This window comes from Martes martes, assembly GCF_963455335.1.
Source record: "Martes martes genome assembly, chromosome: 16".
Classification (NCBI taxonomy): domain Eukaryota; kingdom Metazoa; phylum Chordata; class Mammalia; order Carnivora; family Mustelidae; genus Martes; species Martes martes.
The window spans coordinates 14020544-14041332 of NC_137904.1; positions in this window are offsets into that span (position 1 = coordinate 14020544).

Here is a 20789-nt window from a genome sequence, read left to right on the forward strand (position 1 = left end):
GAACTTTTTTTTTTTTTTTCCCTTCTCCGACCTCTGAAAACGAAGTAGAGATACAGCAAAATCATGCCCAGCAGAAAGGCCTTATGAATCACACTACTGCATCTCCCATCTTTGGAGGAACTGTTCTTTCTTTTGTCTGCCCAGTCCAAAAGGGGGTTAGCATGGTTTGGAAGACAAATGTCCATAAAAAGGCTATTTTCAATTTTCTACAAATGGACAAACATTGGCAAAATCTTGTCTAAGGAAGTACATGCATCTGTTGGGAATACTTTCGTACAGTTTCGTACCATGGACAGAATGAAAGTGGTTTCTTTCCACGTTGTTCTAACTCAGAAGAGCCCTGCTGGCCAGAACCTTTTTTTTTTTTTTTTTAGATTTTATTTATTTGTGGGGGGTGGGGAAGAAGGAGTAGAGGGAGAAGCAAAGTCCCTGCTGTGCAAGGAGTCCCATGTGGGACTCGATCTCAGGGACCATGACCTGAGCTGAAGGCAGAGGCTTAACTGACTGAGCCACCCAGGAGTCCCCACAGTCAGAACCCAAACTTAAATAAGTCAGGAAAAAACAAGAAAGAGCATTGACTCCTGTAGGTCAGCTGCAGGAAGCGCAGAATCTTCTAGACTGGTGGAATTCCCGGGACAGGGGTTGGGTGGGAAGCTGCCCAGACTCGTAGCTAGATTCTGCATCAGGCTGAGCTCCAGGTTTCTTCACTCCTACTGCATGGTTTTCCTTACACCAGAACCAAGTCTCCAACCATTTCCGATCTTACGTCTCTCAAGCTTCACTTAGAAAAGACATTACTTAGGGCAGCTCAAAAGATCTCAAGGAACAACTCTTACTGTGTTAGCTGTTTTCAGCTCTTTCCTCCAATCACTGTGTCTGCAGAAGGAAGTCTGGCAGAAGCTAGCGGTCACCATCCTGACCCTACATTATTAGATCAGGGTTAGTGGGGTGGACAGTGAACACCACAAGATAAGGGTATAGCTACTCCCCGGAGAAGGGAGAGCAGCTGCTGACCAGTTTCCAGCCTGAGCGCCCAGCGACCACAGCAAAATAGCAGAATGGCAATGACATAGGAAAGTCTGCTGACCCACTGATTTCTCCCTGATAAGCAAGGCAGGTAGGAGCTGCCATCTAGAATCTAAACAGAAGGGGTTATCATCTTTGCACTTAGGAAGAGGGATCTGGGTGGGTCAGAAACTCCTCCAAGAAAACCTAGCTCTCCATCTCCTTACTTTATTCCAAAATCCTAGTGTGGACACTCCAAAAAGTGGCCCTCATTCTCTTTGTGCTCTTGCCAAAACAGTCACCTACACCCCACCCCCACCTCCAAGGGAGATGGTTATTTTTGGAATTTGTTAAGGGGAAGGGTTTGTTCCCAAAAGTGCAAAAGAGATTCATTATGAATTTTCAGAGAAGTTCAGAAATTACACGCCACCCTCTCTTCCTGGTACACCTCCATGACCTCTCAAAGGCAAATAGTCCCGCCTGAGCTCAATCTACTCCATTTTGGAAGAATCCAGGTCTCTGATGAGAATCCATCATTATCACCCAGGCTCGCTGCGTGTTTAAGAACACACTGGTGGGAAATCTCCTGTATGTACTAGAATAGGGTTGTTTCTCATTCCTCTGAGATACGGCTCCTTCTTAGAACTAACCCCATGAGTTCTTTAGGAAGCTTGGCCACATACGTGCTGCCAACATCTCCCTTGTCCTGGGACAGACCAGATGGGAGCAGCTGTCTCTGCTGAAGGCCTACAGCAGACATGGGCCCACTCCAACTCCGTGTCACTCTGTCACATCCTTTCCCCCTGCCCCCCGCCACTGTCCCATCTGTAGCTTCAACTGTCTGACTCGATGGGGAAACAGTTGGCCAAGCTCCTTGGAAGGTCAGCGAGCCTCTTCTCTCTGGTTTATCAGGATCTTTCAAGATGACCTTCGATCAGATCTTATCGGTTGAGAGCCCTCTCTCTGGACGAGTGAGAGAAGCCAAAGTCTCTCCGTAAAGCACAGAAGCAGAGGGTCCTCTGTCATGTTGAACTATTCCAGTTGAGGCCTCGAGTAGCTAATGCTAGGATCAGACTTTTTCTCTTCGCCCCTCTACAAATGCAGAGCTCACAGTGCCCCACTGAGAACTTCCCTTGTCTGCTCCTGCTCTGCCACTGGATAATCTCTCCTTTGTTTGCTCGGTAAGTCATCTCTCTCTCTCTCTCTGCTCCTCTGGGTCCCACCCTCGTCTCAGTAAAAATCTGGCTCTTCAATTTTAGTCTTTTTAGTTTGTAATCAGTGTGTGATGCCAATTACGAGCTGTACAGTTAGATTTGTATACCTCCCAGACTGGCCCTTCGGGGAGCAGGGAAACAGAATGGCTTAAGCTAGAATTCAAATGGGCCAGGAAAATGGGCTTTCTTCATTCTCTCTAATGCATCCAATCTTCCTCAAAAGCTCTGCCCATTCTGTAGCCAATCTGATGCCTTTCAGGTATGTCTGCTGCTGTATTGAAGGTGATGATGTTGATGGTGGTGTTGGTGTTGGTGTTGGTAGTGGTGGTGACGGTGGTGATGGTGGTGGCGGTGGCAGTGGTGGTGGTGGTGGTGGCAGCGGTGGTGGTGGTGGTGGGCTTGCTTCTTTCCCATACTTCTCTTTGGAAATTAGCTGCCCTAGGCTGCCCCCATACCTACAGTCTGACCCTGGCACCAAAATTAACACAATGCTGGTATCTGTGATAGGCTAGAAAGGGTGAGATTTGCTATCTTACCCCTCTAATTTGAGAAACTTGAAAATGGAGGAGGCAACCTCAGCCAGCTCATCTTCCTGGAAAGAGCAAGGCATGTCAGTAACAGTGAACCAACTTCAAGTACTACTTGATTTTGTAGAAGTCACAGAATCATAAATCAGAGAGAAGAAGGAAGATTAAAACAATAGGATCATCTGCATAACTGAACCAGACAAGCATTTGAGAGTTATCAGCAGAAGGTATTGGAGCTAGAGGAGTGGATGAGGTTATCAAAGAAGACCACACAGGTTTAAGAGATGCACAGAACAATATGGGGGGGGGGTGTGGGAAGAGGTTATGAGGTAGAGCTAACAGTGAAAAGGGCAGGAGAACTGAGAAGCAGCAGGGTCGTACAATCCGAGGGAGGAGGCCATTTCTGGAAAAGAGGTCTCTGTAGTGGCAAGTGCCACAGGTCAAATATGATAAGAACTAAAGAGTCCATTAAATCCCATGATGAGAAAGGGACCGTTTTCTGAGAATTTAGAGATTAGAAGTGCCTGGGTGGCTCATTCAGTTAAGCATTTGCCTTTGACTGAGGTCATGATTCTGGGGTCCTGGGATCAAGTCCTGCATCAGGCTCCATGTTCAACAGGGAACCTGCTTCTCCCTCTTCCTCTGCTGCTCCCCCCCACTTGTGCTCTCTCTCTCTCGCCTGCTTTCTTAAAAAAATAAATGAAAATCTAAAAAAAAAAGAAGAAGAAGAAGAAGAAGAAGAAGAAGAATTTAGAGATTAGAGACAGCTCAGAGTGGTTTGAAATGAGTTGTATTCTAAAATAAATGGTACACTGTATGTTTAGTCCTCTGCCTGTGGCTCTAATAAATTATTACAAGGTCAGTGGCTTAAAACAGCACAAATTATCTTACAGGTCTGGAGGTCAGACTAGATCTCCCTGGCCTAAAATCAAGATGTACTCTGGGCTGTGTCTTTATCTTCCTAGCTTCTAGAGGCCACCTGCATTCCTCGGCTGGTGGTGCTTTTCTACCTCTCTCTGACTCTGATACTACTACATCTCTCTTCTGGATTATAGACTTTGGTTATTCTATTGGGACTATCCAGACAATCCAGGATTATCTCCCCATGGTCAGCTGGTTAGTAACTTAATTCTATCTGTAGCCTTGATTTCCCCCACCCCTTGTCAGAGAATACAACATGTTCATAAATTCTTGGGATTAGGATGTGAACCTTATCCTACCTACCACAATCTCCAGCTTGATTTTTTTGAACCTAATTGTACATCTTAAGAGGAGTCAGGGATGACATTTAAGACATTTAACAACTAGTATGCAGGAAATCAACAGAGGAAAATATGCTGGCTATTGTGCTGAGGGCCTCCTCTTCTTTGGAGCAAAATCAGTTGTTGTATTATGAGGGCTCTGCAGGGCCGTGGAAATAGGGAGGCTGAAGATGGTGTGGGGGGTCCAGCAAGTGAAGGCTACTTGGGGAACTAGAGGCAAAAGCTCTCTATCGAACAGTACAGAAGCCTACCAATATTTTTAATAGCTGATAGAACCCACCCCGTTGGATGCCAGCTAAGCATCAGCCCTATGTGTATGTTGTATGTGTACATACATGTCAATGCATTTGGAAGGGAAAAAAATCACTCAATTGTTATAGCAGGGACCACAAAGGGGGCTACTAGTGTTGGAAAGGTCTGTCAAAGGCACTAGGGGTTTTCTCTTGGCATTTTTATTTTTTACAGAGAATCTATTCAGATGTTGTTACATACTTAAATTTAAGACTGAAAAGGGTCTGAGAAATCAAGACCAAAGTAGTGGTTTTCTCTGAGGGAGAGCCTACGCTTGGGGCAGGAGAATTTAAGTAAAAGAAGACTGGAAGTATGAGCTCTATAATCTGAGTTGCTTGAATTTTCAAATGCATAGGATTTTTCATGGAACTGGGCAAATAAATTCTAAAATGTGTCCATTCAACTGCATCAATTCTAAAATGTATAGAGTACACAGTAGATTCAATTTTTTAATAAAAGATTTTGTGTATTTGTTTGAGAGAGAGCATGATTGGGGTGAGGGGCAGAGGGAGACGCAGACTTCTCGATGAGCAGGGAGCCCAATGTGGGGCTCAATCTTGGGACTCCAGGATCGTAACCTGAACGGAAGGCAGACACTTAACCGACTGAGCCACCCAGGCGCCCCCTTAGATTCAATTTTTTAAAAGAATTTTCTATAGGACAAAGGTGGTGTTTTATTTTAATATTTAAGCTTATTTTTTTGTAGTAATCTCTACACCCCATGTGGGGCTCCAACTCATGACCCCAAGATCAAGAGTCACATGCTCTTCCACCTGAGCCAGCTGGACACCCCAAACGGTGACATTTTAGATCACTGGGCAAAGTACGCACTTTTGATTAAATGCTTCTGAAATTACTATATTTCTGCTTAGAAAATAAAGCTTTGAGTTCTCACAGAAATCAACTCCAGGCTTAGTTAAGGAATTAAACAAAAAAACAAAATTATAGGCCAATATAAAAGTGCTTATTAATTTCTGGATAGGGGTAGCCTTCTTTTGTTATTTCTTAAAGATTTTGCTTATTTGAGAGAGAGAAACAGAGATACCAAGAGAGAGCACAAGCGGGGAGGAAGGGGGAAGCAGGCTCCCTGCTAAACTGGGAGCCCAATGTGGGGCTTGATCCCAGGACCCTGGGGTCATGACCTGAGCTGAAGGCAGAGGCTTAACCAACTGAGCCCCCATTAGAAGGGGTAGCCTTCTAAAACATGACCCAAACAGAACGTGTAAATGGAAAGTCTGACTATATTAACATGGAAAACTTATTTATATGGGAAAAGATATCATAAAGAATAATAAAAGGCCAAAAAGGACCCTGAAAAAATACTTGAGACACATTTAAACATAAATAATTAATAACCAGATGAATACAGAGAACCCGCAAGGCAGACCATCCAAAAGACAGATTAACAAAGGACACAGAAGAAGAAATGCAAACAGCCGATGAACACATAAACAGATGCTCAATTTCTCTTATAATTCAGCAACACAACTTAAAATAGCACTGAATGTTTCCCTCTTAGTTTAGTAAAATAAAAGTGGCCATTAATAGCCAGTAGTGGCAGATGTGAAACAAATTCTTCTATAGCATTGCTATTGGTTTATCCATGTTGGAAGATAATTGAGAAGTATTTATTACAGAAGGGAGATATAGTCTTATCTTACTAGGAAATAATTTCATCCTACTTGCGTTTAAAATAAAATAAAGTAAAATAAAATAAAATACAAAATGAAATAAAGTAAAACATATCCCTAAAAGTGCAAATATATGTAATGGTACAGGAATGGATCCAGAAGGATCCACACCAAAATAGTACAAGCAGTTATGTGAGAGGTGAATGGTCTTGATGTAGGTCATAGGGCTTGGGAAGAGGTGCCAGAAAAATCAACAGAGTGTTTAGCTTTCCCTTATTTTTTAGATTTTTAGAGTGAGAATCAAATCCATGTGTTTCTCGTGAAATAAGAAGAATCAAATCACAATTAAACTGAAAAATCACATTACATGTTTATGGAGGCCTGAGAAGACAGTAGTCCTCAGACGCCAAAACTTGGGCTCCAAGCCCTTCAGTATTCATGCATGAGACCTTGGTAAAATCATGAAGCAACTCCGAATGTTCATTTCCTCACCTGTAAAATAGAGATTGTATAACTGCCACATTATTGTTCACAGTTGTTTGGGGAACTAAATACAATAACTACATGGAAAGGGTTTTACAATCTATAAAGTACTATTCCAATGTCAGCTAGAACTGTTACTAATTATGTGGATAATTTTCCATTAACATGTAGTGTTTGATGAATATTTAAAAAGCTGTATTTTCAAGTGAAATGCAATCTGTGCCATGTAGATTGTGGTTACTTTGATTGTTTCTTCCTTCTAACTATCCCTGTCTGCCTCCCTCCTTCCCTTCACTCTTCCTTCCTCCTTCCCTCCTTTGCTCTACCCTCCTGGTCCGACAACTATCATGAGTCTGGTTTATAAACTCCATTACTGTTACAAGAATATAATTTCATGTACATAAATATGTCCATTAATTCTGTACGGCTGTCAGCATTGTTCCTTGTGGATATTTTAAAGACATTATATATGACTTATAAATCACAGCCTCCGACTCTTTCTTTGAGTTAAATTTATGACTACAAAGCCTGCAAAAGCCTGTGGTTCCCATGATTCCAGGCACCACTTTTTAGGTGAGAAGCTTTGGAACAGGAATGAACATTTATTGATCCCTTATTATATACTATACACCTTTACATACATTCTTTCGATTCTTAAGATAACCAAGTGTAAGTTTTATCTCCTCATTGTAGAGCTTATGAAACTGGCCAACAACACTGGGTTATTCCAGAAGCTCTTCACTTCTCATGATGAACACACTGATCCAAGCCACCGTTGCTTGCCTACTGAATGCTGCAATATCTAACTGGCACCCTGGGCCCCCTCTTGCCTCCTATAGTCTTTCCCCACGTTGAATCAGAGTGAGGTCTTGTCACCTCTGCCCAAAGCCCTCTTTCAGCCTGTCACCTTGCTTAGAGTTAAGAATCCCACAGAAGCTTCCAAGGCTGGGCACCTTCTGGCCACTGCTACCTCTCTGACCACTTTCTGCCTCCTTCACTCCATTACTGCCAGACTGGCCTCTGTGGGATTCCGAGGCCACCCCAGGCATGCTGCTGCCAATGACAACCAGTTGTTTCTTCTGCCTGAATGTTTGCCCTCAGATGTCCTCAAGTCACATTCTCCTTCCCTTCGAGTCTTTTTGCAAATGATACCTTCTCAGGGACCTTTATCACAATCAGCTGTTGGCTTCTAGAACCCCATATATCTCTTCTTTAGTAAGCATCACTTAATGATACATTCTTAATGATACATACTTAATGATACATACTTATTTTACCTGTCTGCCTTTCCCCCAAGAAAACATAAGTTCCTTGAAGTCAGAGGATTTTTTTTGTCTTTTTTTTTTAAAGCCCTGAGTACCCAGAATAGTAGCAGGTACATAGCTAGTGCTTAGGAAATATTCATTGAAAGAATAAATAACTCTTCAAAATCTATTTAACCAGTGAGGAGTGGGTACAGAGTCCGAACAAATACCTAACACCAACCAGTGGATTCTTTTATGCCAAGGAGCCTCCTAGAGCAGCCCAAAAGGACTGAGGTCCTATAGGAACTACTGCTAGAAATCTGGAAAAATAACTGAGCAACATCCTTGTCTACCGCAGGAGTGAAAGGAGGAAAAGATGGTCTGTGTTTAGAACCCAGTGGTTCTATTTCTCCTTGGAGGGAGATCTGGGGGGAGGCAGGAGGAGTTTTGTTCCACTCCCAGCACTTGGACCCAGAAGATAGAACCTACAATCAGATAAACAGACACCTGCCCTCCACACTGGGAGATGGAGAACCAGATGTGGTAGATTTCCTATCACTCAGAAAGACCTTGTTTTCCTCCTGATTTAATTTAAACCTCTCCTGCCTGGACATAACCTCCTACAGTGAGTCACGAGAAGAGGACCCATACACCAGGAAAAGATATCAAGGAAGGAAAATAAATATCCAAATGTTTCGAAATGCCTTTGAATGACTTCGGCAGTTATTAGGCACACAGCCTGGAATTATTTAGGGGTACCCTTTCTGTCTATAGTCTCCTCCCCTTTCCCTAAATCATGTACACTCTTGCTTCTTCCACACCGAATGTCCTTTGAAAGTTGACAGGGCCAGTTGCAGTAGGTTGGGCAGACCCAGAGGGCAGAGTTAGACTCCTCTGGAAGCCAGCTCCGTTCTTCAGGAGGAAACACGGCTCATCCGTTAAAAGTCCCAGAAACCAGCCCATGAATTATTCTCCAAGGCCTTCTACCCTTACACATCTACCATCAAGTACCATATTTCATGTCTTTTGTTCCTTTTCTTTATCAAATTGTGACAAATACAAGTGGAAACTTTCCAGGAAAAATAAGTTTATCTGCACAAATCCCAATGGTACCCCGTGGCAATTTATTATTTTTCAATTAAATTTACTGCTAGTTGGCAGTTGCCCTAGTTTAATTTTCTGCTGTTTGTTTACCGAACAGGGAAACACATAATACAAAGCATAATAAAAGTCAGATTGAGTTAATTAAATGTGGAACCAGGAAACTCTAACTCTGCCTTTTGAACAGTTTTCTCATTAGATCTCTTTGAAAAATATCATTTTTAGCTGAAATTTATTTTGACATTTGCAATACATTATTTATTTGGGTCACATTTTCTTTTTCTACAGCCGTAGGAAGGGAAGTGACATTGGTTCATGCTAGTTTTGTCGGGGGATGGTGGGGCTGACTGGGTGGTGTTGGGACACCCAAACCTTTAGGTCAATTTGGGGTTCTTCTGTGGGCAAACAGATACGGTGCTGTCTTCTTTCCATAAGGTGGTGGTGGGTGTATACCAGGACACATCAACATCAAGAGGGATCAGAGAACAGACTCTGTAATTAGATTGCTTCATTTCAAGACATCTTGAGAAACTCTTTGATACTAGTCTTGTGATCACAGTGACTTCTGTGGGCAGAGTATCAGCATCTCAAAAGCAAGAGCAAGAAGAACAAAATGTAAACTTCCTAAAGATTGCTTTTAGGGAGTACGGTGAGGAATTCATAAATGTATAAAAAATCAGTGGCATTTCCTGGGTCATACCTGCCATGTGGATATAAAATATATTTCAGTCTGTATCTTCAAAAGGCTTAAGAACTTAGGATGGAAAGTTGAATAAAATTCAGTTCATCTTATGGGATTTAATTAGAGTATATATTCAATTAGAGTAGGTATTATTTTCCAGGCTCATGGTTGATTTTAATATGTGCTAGAGTTACTTAGAAGTATACTTTTCAAAGAGAACCCTCCAGGAAGCTCTAAGAAATTCTGTCATAATATGTAGCAATCTCATTCAAAGACAAAGGAAAAGAAAAACTTTCTGCCTATAATTTTATTAATGATAACAGGTTTTAGTTCTAGAGTCATACAAATAGGCTTCTCCAAGTATTACACATTTTGCACAAAGTGAAAGAGGCACTTTGTGCAATTCTGATTCGGAATTAAAATTATAATTTTTGTCCAACTATTAACATTAATAAACTGTTAAAATGGTATTTAGAGATTCATTGTTTACTCTGTTATCCATATTTACCTTTATCAATTTTTAAATTTTTGTTATTCCAAAGTAACAAATGTTTATTATAGAAAAGTATGGAAAAACTGTGAAAGTACACATAAGAAAACTGCATTTATAGTTAATCTCCCACAGCCATAAAGAAAGTTGTACTTAGCTTTTACTGTGATATCTGGCAATCATTTTATATGTTCATAGATAAAAACTTTATGTTATACCTACTTTAGATTTAATTTATACTTAGTTATACCTGTAATCAATTTTTAAAATTTTTAAAATCTCAAACAAATTTTTAAAATCTCAAACAAAGCAAAGTTAATATTTTTATACAATCCAACCCTTCTCTGCACCCTCCCCCCACCTCAACCAAGATTCCACTTCAATTCCACGATTATCATCAGAAAGAACCAGTGGTGTTAATTTGATGTAGACATTTCTGGATACTTTTACAGATAATTACAAATATACATGCACATGTAGGAGTAGTTATGTTTTATGTTATTGGGCTTTTGTTTGCTTGTTTTTAAGTAGGCTTCCTGCCCAGTGGAAAGAAGGAAAGGAAGGAAGGAAGGAAGGCAGGGAGGGAAGAGGGAAGAGAAAATCTTAAAAAAAAAAAAAAAAAAAGAGGGAAAAGTTCTTAGTGCAATGAGTTTTCCACTGCGGAGATCTTTAGTACAGTTCCATCCTGGAGACGGTAAAAAGTATTTCAGTCATTTTTCTCCTGGCAGAAAAACGGGTGATCAGCACAGTCCCTTTCTTTTAAGACTTAAGTTCAGGTGGTGAAAGTCAAGCTTGTGAATCAGAAACGGAAATCAGGAATTCTGGGGTAAGGAAAGCTTGAGAGATCCGTCCAGCGAACAGTTTGGTGGAGAGCTGAGTGGTCCACGCAACGGACAAGCTGGGGACAGAAAACACTTTCCTCGGGCAGGAATGAAACCTGGAACAGAATTATTCTCCAGAGCAAAAGCACACTGTTGATTAGGTCTCCACTCATCTGGACTCCAAGAAAGAGCCTACGTCTTTTTTTTTTTTTTTTTTTTTTTTACCGGATTCTCTCAACATAGCCCCTTACGAATTTATAAAGTGTTACTAAAATATTATTTAATAGACGACTGTCCTTGTAAGAATATGACTGGTTTTAGCAGAAAGGCCTCAGAAATGCTCATTAAAATAAAAAAAAAATCCCACTTGTAGGTTTTATGGACTCATCTAATTCCAGATGACAAGAACAGTCACAGTGCTCCTGATTCCATAAAGCTTCATATACTTTTGTTGCAATCTGTCCCATAAAGCATGTGTCCTACTGCTGTTCATGGATAAGGACAGTTTAAACTTGGGGATTAACTCCTTCAGAAGTATTCCATTGATAGTCTGCTTTTATACAGACAAGTTTTCCGAAATATATTAACTGGGAAAAAATTAATTTTCTTTTGAGAACCATGATTAATTTATGGGTCTGACACACTACACTTGTCTAATTAAGTGCAACTTCTGCTTTTTCTTTCGACCCTCACGTTGTCACAGATTGACCAGTGGAAACACCTTTCATTTGGCTTCTTGTACCTTTTTAACATCATCTCTGAACTTAGGAACCTTTGATCCCAAGCAACAAGATATTCAAGCTCCAAAATTATCTTCACTCTAAGAATGCCTATTTTTTTGTGATTGTTTCTGTTTCATTTTGCTGGGTTTTTGTTTCGTTTTCAAAGATTTTATTTATTTATTTGAAAGAGCCAAAGTGAAGACATCACAGAGGAAGGAGAAACAGACTCCCCACTGAGCAGGGAGCCCGATGCGGGGCTCGATCCAAGGACTCTGGGATCAAGACCTGAGCTGAAGTCACAGGCTTAACCGACTGAGCCACCCCGGTGCCCCTGTTTTGTTTTGTTTTTAGTGGCAAGCTTTACTAGGGGTCAAAATTTAGGAACCAGATACAGATATCATACTGTTTCGCATGAATACTGGTGCCCTTGAGTCCTAAAATTCGTATTTCTACTCTGTACGTCCTCTTCACGATCTATACTCGTGCCTTCTTGCCTCCAGGTTTATGTTTAACCCATGTATGTCAGAGCTCACCATAGCCCGGGAAGATCACTCCAATTCCTGCTTCCGGTAGGAAGTGACTAATTACAGCACCTGGTGAATACCCACCAGCAAGAACTGGAGGAAAAACTCACGCTAGTGAATCCTCAGAGCGTTGGACCAGAGAACAAGGTTGTGGAATACAAGACCAGTGACACTTCATTCACAGGGACACACCCTCCAGGGACACCAGTTTAACATCCTGACAAAGCCACCTGGGAAGGATTCTTCATCACTGGTAGGAAGACTTTTTTTTTTTTTTTAAGATTTTATTTATTTATTTGACAGACAGAGATCACAAGTAGGCAGAGAGGCAGACAGAGAGAGAGGGGGAAGCAGGCTCCCCGCTGAGCAGAGAGCTCGATGCGGGACTCGATCCCAGGACCCTGAGCTGAAGGCAGAGTCTTAACCCACTGAGTCACCCAAGTGCCCCCTGGTAAGAAGACTTTTTGAAGCTTGGTCAAAAAAAAGCAGACGGGCTAGAACCACCTTAATATGGTATTAAGGAAGACATCGGAAGGGACAGGGAAGCAGGGATGTTGGCACAAATTCATCATATGAGATCAGAAAATCCACCAACTGATAATACACTCCGGGAGGAAGGGGCCTCTGAGGACACTTCCATCTCCAAGCAATGAGAGGGACGTCTGTCATTTGTAGGTGAGAGCCAATGACATACTTGGCCCTCTTGTATCAGTGGGGATGACAGGTATGGATGATGCCAGCACCAGGCAATGATGCTTAGCCATCAGAGACAAAGCGGATGTCATTACCACCATGGGTAGAAAGGGAAGAAGGTCAGTAAGAGTGACTAACTCTGCCAATTGCTGAAAGATCATGATGTCCCGAGGGACACGACCTACAGACTGCCAACCGGAGTGTTACTGAAATTGTACAAAGAAAAAGAAAATAAATGAGATAGTAATATAACAATAAATAATAAAAATACATGAGATAATAAATAAATACTTAATGTCATTAGGTATGGCATTAGCTGTAATGGAAAATTGGGATCCCTTAGCCAGTTTCCAGATTTAAGTCAGATCGCAAACCCGGAATCTTTCACGAAAGTGCATACCAGACTTCCAAGGAAGAACTCTAAAACATCATCACAAGCATATCCCATCAGCACTTGCCAATACTCTTCCTAAAAAAGCAGCAGCCATTCCCATACATCAGGGAAACGGGCATACCCAGCTTTTAAAAGTAAAGCGGGACAAGGAGTCTTATTGACACTGACATCTGGGAAACTTAAGTGTCACTATGGGCTTCCAGTTAAAGTATATCCATCCCATATGAAAGCCTGGCATAAAGACAATCCTGCAAGGAGTCCAGAGTGCCTGTCTAGTTTCCTAGGTAGGTAATTATGATGAATATATTTAACAACGAGCAAACTCTCACATTGGTTCTCTAGGTTATGCCCTGAGAGTCATCAATGATAAGAGAACCAGTACAAGATCCAGAAATTACCATTCCCCAATACCCCAGCCAAGTCTGTAAATTAGACGAATCCTGCATATTACCAACATCAAAGACATTGAAAGAGGCCGGGCTGGTGGTCTCGCCCCATTCCCTTTTAATTGAACCATCTAGTCCCAGAAAACACCAGATGAATCAAGGTGGATAGAAATGAACTTCTGTAAGCCTAAAATCAGCCCTGGTTTCAGCTGTCCTGTCAGAAGAGAAATCTTTACTAGAACAGAACATCACAGTTTCTGGCATTTGGTGTGTGGTTATCAACCTGGTGAATGTGTTCTTTGCCAAATCTATCAGTAAAGAAGAATCACAAGTAATTTACTTTTATGTGAGTAAGACAGCAGTTAAGTACCTGTTAACGCTCTCGCTCAGGGCTATGTTTATTCTCTCGCTCTCTGCCATAATATAATTTCAGGGACCTTGACTGTCTTGACATTCTACAGAACAGCCAAGCTGATCTATCATACTGATGTCACACAAATCAGATACAATGAGCAGAAGTGGCAAGGACCCCGAACCCTCTTAAAGATCCAATGCTTTGGAGCACGTGGATAGATTTCTTCTAAGGTAAAGGACAAGTTATTGGAACTTGAACCCTCCACCACGAAGAAAGTGAAACAGAATGGAATGCAATGAAGTTAGGGAGGCCAAACCACACAAAGAATTAGGAACCAGGGTGGGGAGTTTAGAATGGACTCTGAGTTACAATGGGGGAGCACTGGAAAGTTTAAATCAAGAAAGAAATGGGATTCTACTTCTTTCACAAGCTTATTTTAATTGCAGAATGGATTATAAGAGGAAGAGAGAGAAGGCAGGCCAACTAGAAGCTATTGCTATCATCTGGGTAAGAAAGTGCTGCCCTTGACGAGGAGAGAAGCAGGAGAGAGGAAGAGACGTCACAAACTTGGGATATATTTGGAAGGTAGAGTTGGCAGGACCTGTTATGATCCTGGATAGGATTATTGAGGGAAAGACGCTATCAAAGAAGTTGTATTGTGATAAGTCCTGCTATAAAACTTGTGTATAAGCCCAGAAAGTTCTCAATATTAAAAACACCAGGTCCTGGGGCGCCTGGGTGGCTCAGTGGGTTAAAGCCTCTGCCTTCGGCTCAGGTCATGACCCCAGGGTCCTGGGATGGAGCCCTGCATCGGGTTCTCTGCTCTGCGGGGAGCCTGCTTCCTCCTCTCTCTCTGCCTGCCTCTCTGCCTACTTGTGATCTCTGTCTGTCAAATAAATAAATAAAATCTTAAAAAAAAAAAAACAGGTACTAATGTAACCTCTCGGTGACTCGGAGAATAAAATGAGAAGAATAATAACATCTACATCGTAGAATTATTGTGAGACTTAAAAAACCCATATCTCCAAAACACCAGAACAGAGCTTGATAGATAAAAATACTACTGAAGTATTAATTTCTCCTTCTCCTCCTCTTCCTTCGTCTTCCTCTTCCTCACCTTCCCCTCCTCCTTTTCTTTCTTGTTATTATTATTATCTGTGATTATAGCTCCTTTCTCTTTCCAAGTATTTTCATTTTTCTACTTCTGTCTTCACTCGTAGGGGTTTACTTCATTGTCCTATTTTTTCAAGTACGATTTTTATTTTTCTTCTTCCCTTTAGCTTTTCCCTTTTACTGTGGTGACTTCAACTTTGCTTTATTTACATTAGCTTTTTGTCTTTAAATGTGTTGATATTACCGGCCCCACCTCTGCTGTGGCTTTAACACGTTAACACTAACTATCTGGCTCTGCTGGAAGTTAAGCTAGCACTCTTGGACTGTAGGAAATTCTTCCTCTCACTAACAAGGTACTATTTTGGCTTCTGAATTCTCAAGGAACAGCTCTGCTCTGGGCTCAAGGGCACCTGGTTTGATTCAAAGTCAAGCATCGCCGTCCCTCAGGTGGGGATGTTAGGGACTGGAGCGTGAGAATGGCTTGTCGTGGATTAGGTCTCCCTTCTTTTTTTTTTTTTTTTTTAAAGATTTATTTATTTATTTATTTGACAGACAGAGATCACAAGTAGGCAGAGAGAGGCGGGCAGAGAGAGAGAGAGGAGGAAGCAGGCTCCCCGCCGAGCAGAGAGCCCAACACGGGGCTCGATCCCAGGACCCTGGGATCATGACCCGAGCCGAAGGCAGAGGCTTCAACCCACTGAGCCACCCAGGCGCCCAAGGTCTCCCTTCTGATAGAAATTCCATAGCTGACTTCTTTTTCCCAGAGGAAAAAGAAGAGTTTATGTCTTAAAATCCGTAATGCACTGGGAACTGATCATTTTATAGCACTCTGAAGAGAAGCCCAATGGTGCATCAGTGCAATGGATCAGTTTGTCAAACCCCATTAGATCTAGGAAACTAGGAGGCGTTTTACAACTGATTCTCTGCGCCCATGATTCAGGACAGTGGGAACTGGTAAGACTGTCCATGGACTATGCCTTGCCGAGCTGGCTTGCCAAGATGGTGATCCTCCTCAAGGAACCAGGAGTCAAACCAGATCTCAGATGAGCTGCAAATGACAAGATGTATTTCCATTATAACCCTGATCTGTGAACACAATCTACACAATCTGCTCTTCAACAGTGCCGCTGATTACAAGTTTGTTTCCCGGATTACTTAGCAACTAGCTCTCTTAGCAATACAGCATTATTTTATTTTTTTAAAGGTCGTGTTTATTTGTTTATTGGAGAGAGAGAGAGCGTGCGGGGAGAGGGACAGAGGGAGACAGAACATTTCAAGCAGACTCCGCACTGAGCACAGAGCCCGATGCAGGGCTTGATTCCACAACCTAAGATCACAACCTGAGCCAAAATCAACAATTGGATGCTCAACCAACTGAGCCACCCAGGTGCCCCAATATAATATTATTTTAACAGTTCTGCACTGTTACATTCTCTCTACTCACTTGTCTCTGTAGATTTGATACTGTTATTTCCTCCTACCCTGCTCTTTTCCAAGAGCACATTTGGAACTCAGTCATAAACGAGGGCAATAATCATTAACAAAGCTCTCTAGTGAGAGTTCTATATACCAGTAGAACCTGATCCTCAGAACTCAAGGAATATAAACCCGCTAGAGGCTCAAGCAAAAGATCCTCCAGACCACAGTAGAGGTATGGGGTACACACCGGGACTAAAGGCAACATCAGAAGGGGAGTTTTCTAAAAAGGAGGGAAGGTACCCACGGAGGCTGAGAGCACTTCATAGCCCTGGGGACTCGTGAAGGCCAAGGGATGTTTCAGAATTCCCGAAAGTCCTACCAGTTAGCAACCAGGGGCACCGTCCCAGCTCATTCCATGTTGCCACAACAAACAAAGGAAGGAAATGATTTGTCATCGAGGTGATATCCCACAGCCGGGTCCAGCTGTAGCTCTATCTCAGCTCCCCGCTACACACACAGATGAAACTCTAATCTGGCACAGTAAAGCCAGCATGAGTCGGAACTTCCTTAGTGTCTCTATCCGGACCTTCAATATTTGAAGATAAACTCAGGCACGTTTTTGAACACATCCCTCCAGATTCCGAATGCAAGATAAATGTAAGCCTCCCCCTGGGAGGATGAGTAAAAAGAGAAAAAAAAAAAACAAAAACAAAAAACAAAAACAAAACAAAAAAAACCAAGAACATGAAAAAATTATGTAGTTCAAAAGAGAAGGTTCTGTAAAGGAGCTCATTCCTAGTGTGACATCATGTTCCATCTGACCACAAAGATCCAAGCAGCCAATTCCAAGCAAGACGTTGGGCCATTTCAAGACTAAAGCACAAATCTAACCAGAAGAAACTCACCAGGGTAGATTTAAGATCCTACCTTTGCATTAATGGGACTGATTTCAGAAATGCGGGAAATGTTCCAGTAACACTCAGAAGCAGAACAGAAGTGGAAAGTCTTTTGAGTTTTCGCTGACATCAGCTCAAAATGTTTCAAATACCTGATGGGATCGGTTTTAAACATTTAGTACAAGCTTATGCTGGATAGAGAGAAGGAGAATAGGGGCCACAGTGTCACTCTTTACTGGCCTCATCATTGCTGGGACCCACCCCTCAGAGCAGATTTGGACGAATGGGAGCACACGGAAGGAGGGCAGCCAGGATGGTGAGAAACATGTTTGAAGGAGGCGTGATGTCAAGACACTGTGGAACTCAAGTGTTTTCAGTTTAGACTGGAGAGAACATGAAACCTATCTTCAACCATCTAAAGGGTTCTGGGGTGCCTGGGTGGCTCAGTTGGTTAAGCATCTGTCTTTGGCTCAGGTCCTGATCCCAGGACCATGGGATCAAGCCCTGCATCAGGCTCCCTGCTCAGTGGGAGCCTGCGTCTCCTTCTCCCTCTGCCTGCCCCTCCACCTGGTTGTCCACTCGCTCTCTCTCTCTCTCTCTCTGTGTCAAATAAATAAAATCTTAAAATAAAATAAAATCACTAAAAAAATACAGTCTAAAGGGTTTCCGTGTGGAAGGAGGATTGTACTTATTTTGCATGGCTTGATGTGAAAAACGAGACTAAAAAAATAAGATATATCAGCCTTGTCAAAAAAGAGCTTTCTATTGTAGCAATTCAAGATAAAGTAAGGGCTGGGATTTGTATGTTCTCTATTACTGGAAGAACTTGAAAGTAGATTGGATGAGTATTTGCTCAAACATTGTTTGGAGTTGAACTCAACGGTCATCCAGGCTATTCTGTGTCAATGATTGTATGAATCTTGATTAAAAGGCCTTGTAGGGCAAGTGCTGTATTATGTGTCTTTATATTCTAAAGAGCCTTTCCCAGCTCAAGCATTTAACACAGTGGGTTCATAGACAGGACTAGATATTTCTTTTTTTGAATCATCGGTGGGTACTAAAGTTTTGCCAAGTTTTAAATAACCATTTCCAAGAAAAAACAAAACACACACACACACGAAACACACAGAAATTCTTAAGAGAAATATGAAAAGAGAATTACACCATTTGTCAATCCAGTCAGCAAAACTTCAACTAATTGTCAGACAATATCATAACCTTAAAATACAAACATCATGATGGGACGGGGTGTGGGCAGGAATACCTCTTTTTGTTGCATTTTGTTATTGAAGAGAAGCTCATAAATTATTTTATAGCTTTATAGTTTGCTTTTACTTAACTTTTAAATAAATTTGTAGGATTTATTCTTGTGAAACAAATACATTTATTAAAGAGCCTGACAGAACCAAGAATATAATTTTGATATTTTTAGTATTTTTGAAACAAAGGATATTCCTTTGTTTATAATAATTCACCATAAGCTCAAACTGTGATCTTCAACCTAAGAAGTAGTGACTTTGCTCATTTCCCTGAGCTCCTGTTTATTATCATAGAATTGGTCACAGAGATTAGCCTGATGGAAATAATTATCATTAAGAATTGTGTATATTTATAAGGAAAACCAAATATTTAAAATTTTATTTTTCTAGGAAAACGTGCAAAGAATAACCTCTACAACAGGAAAAAAATTTTAAGTAGACAGGAATAACGACTCAAATGTTCTTATTATGCTTTCTTTGATTTCCTTCTGTAAAAGAGGAGAAAGTGATATGGCAAAGTCACAAACCAGAAACAAACAGCCTAAATTCGCTTTGTTACGTGGCTATCAAAATATCCATATAGGGGCGCCTGGGTGGCTCAGTGGGTTAAAGCCTCTGCCTTCGGCTCAGGTCATGATCCCAGGATCCTGGGATTGAGCCCCGCAATGGGCTCTCTGCTCAGCGGGGAGCCTGCTTCCCTTCCTCTCTCTCTGCCTGCCTTTCTGCCTAATTGTGATCTCTGTCTGTCAAATAAATAAATAAAATAAAATAAAATAAAAAATATCCATATAAACCTTTGAATTGAATATCAGCATCGGAAAAATCAGGAGAGTTCACATTTTATTTTTTATTTTTTTAAAAGATTTTATTTATTTATTTGACAGAGATCACAAGTAGTGAGGGTGGGGGGTGGGGGGCGGGAAGCAAGCTCCGTGCTGAGCAGAGAGCCCGATGCGGGGCTCCATCCCAGCACCCTGGGATCATGACCTGAGCCGAAGGCAGCTGCTTAACCCACTGAGCCACCCAGGCCCCCCGAGAGTTCACATTTTAAATCTGCATTTCCGCCTCACTTGAAAAATCCAAACGTCTGGCCGCACCGATATCCCACTGCCTTACGGCAGCAACAAGCACCAATTAAGTCGTCCCCTCTTCTGAAAGAACACGCTCTTGCCAGTCTGCCAAGCACTCCGTGACCCTGTGCGGCATTACACCTGTCCTGTCTCACGCATGCGCATTCTTGCTAGCTTGGCCCCACCATCCTTGGACGTCTGCCCACGAGCCCCACTACACACCTTTATCCATGTACGAAGCATCTGGGTAACTTGTACCTCTCATGATTCCACCAGCCAATTCTGTACAAACCCTTCCCTGTGGAGTCTAGAGGGTATAGATGCCTTCTAGAATGAGGGTGATTCTCAAAACCAACCACGAGAGCCCACCACAAGAATGGAAGAGACCCATACTCCATATTGGCAAGCAAGGCACAACCAGTTTCCTAAGTGAGAGGACTTTAAATTGATCCTTAGGGTCCTGAGGAGTGCAAGGGAAACTGTCCCACCTTACAGTCTTTATCTATGTGACTATCGCCAGCACCGGATGAGGTAAAGAGGGTTAGGGTTAGCTAAGAGGGAGAGCATTAATTACTTTGGTTTTGCAATGGCAAAGCATGGGTTAACCATGAGGTCTGTCAATGACCTGCAGCCAAGTCCAACAAGAATATACCTGAAGTTAAAAGAACAGGGTTTGGGGCGCCTGGGTGGCTCAGTTGGTTAAGCAACTGCCTTCGGCTCAGGTCATGATCCTGGAGTCCCCGGATTGAGTCCCACATCGGGCTCCCTGCTCGGCGGGGAGTCTGGTTCTCCCTCTGACCCCTCCCCGGTCATTCTCTCTCTCTCTCTCTCAAATATATAAATAAAATCTTTAAAAGAAAAGAAAAGAACATGGTTTATTACTCCTTTTACAAGAAGGAACATATACCACAGGAAACTGTATGTGCGTGTGTGTATCTCAGTAAGAGAGTATTAGAAAGAACTCATTATAGGAAGAGCTTTGGTTGGGGTTATTTGGGCGACGGTCTAAAGAAACAAGGCTCCCCTCTAGCTTGGATGCTGTCAGAGAGCAGGGGGCGATGTTAGGATTCGGTATTTTGTGGATGTCACCATGACCTTGTTTTTACCTAAAGCAACATTAGGAAGTGGCCCTATTTAGTTTCATTTTATTATTGTCTCCGCGTAATCTTGTCTGCGGTTGGTGTCTTGTGGAATTATGTGCTCCAGG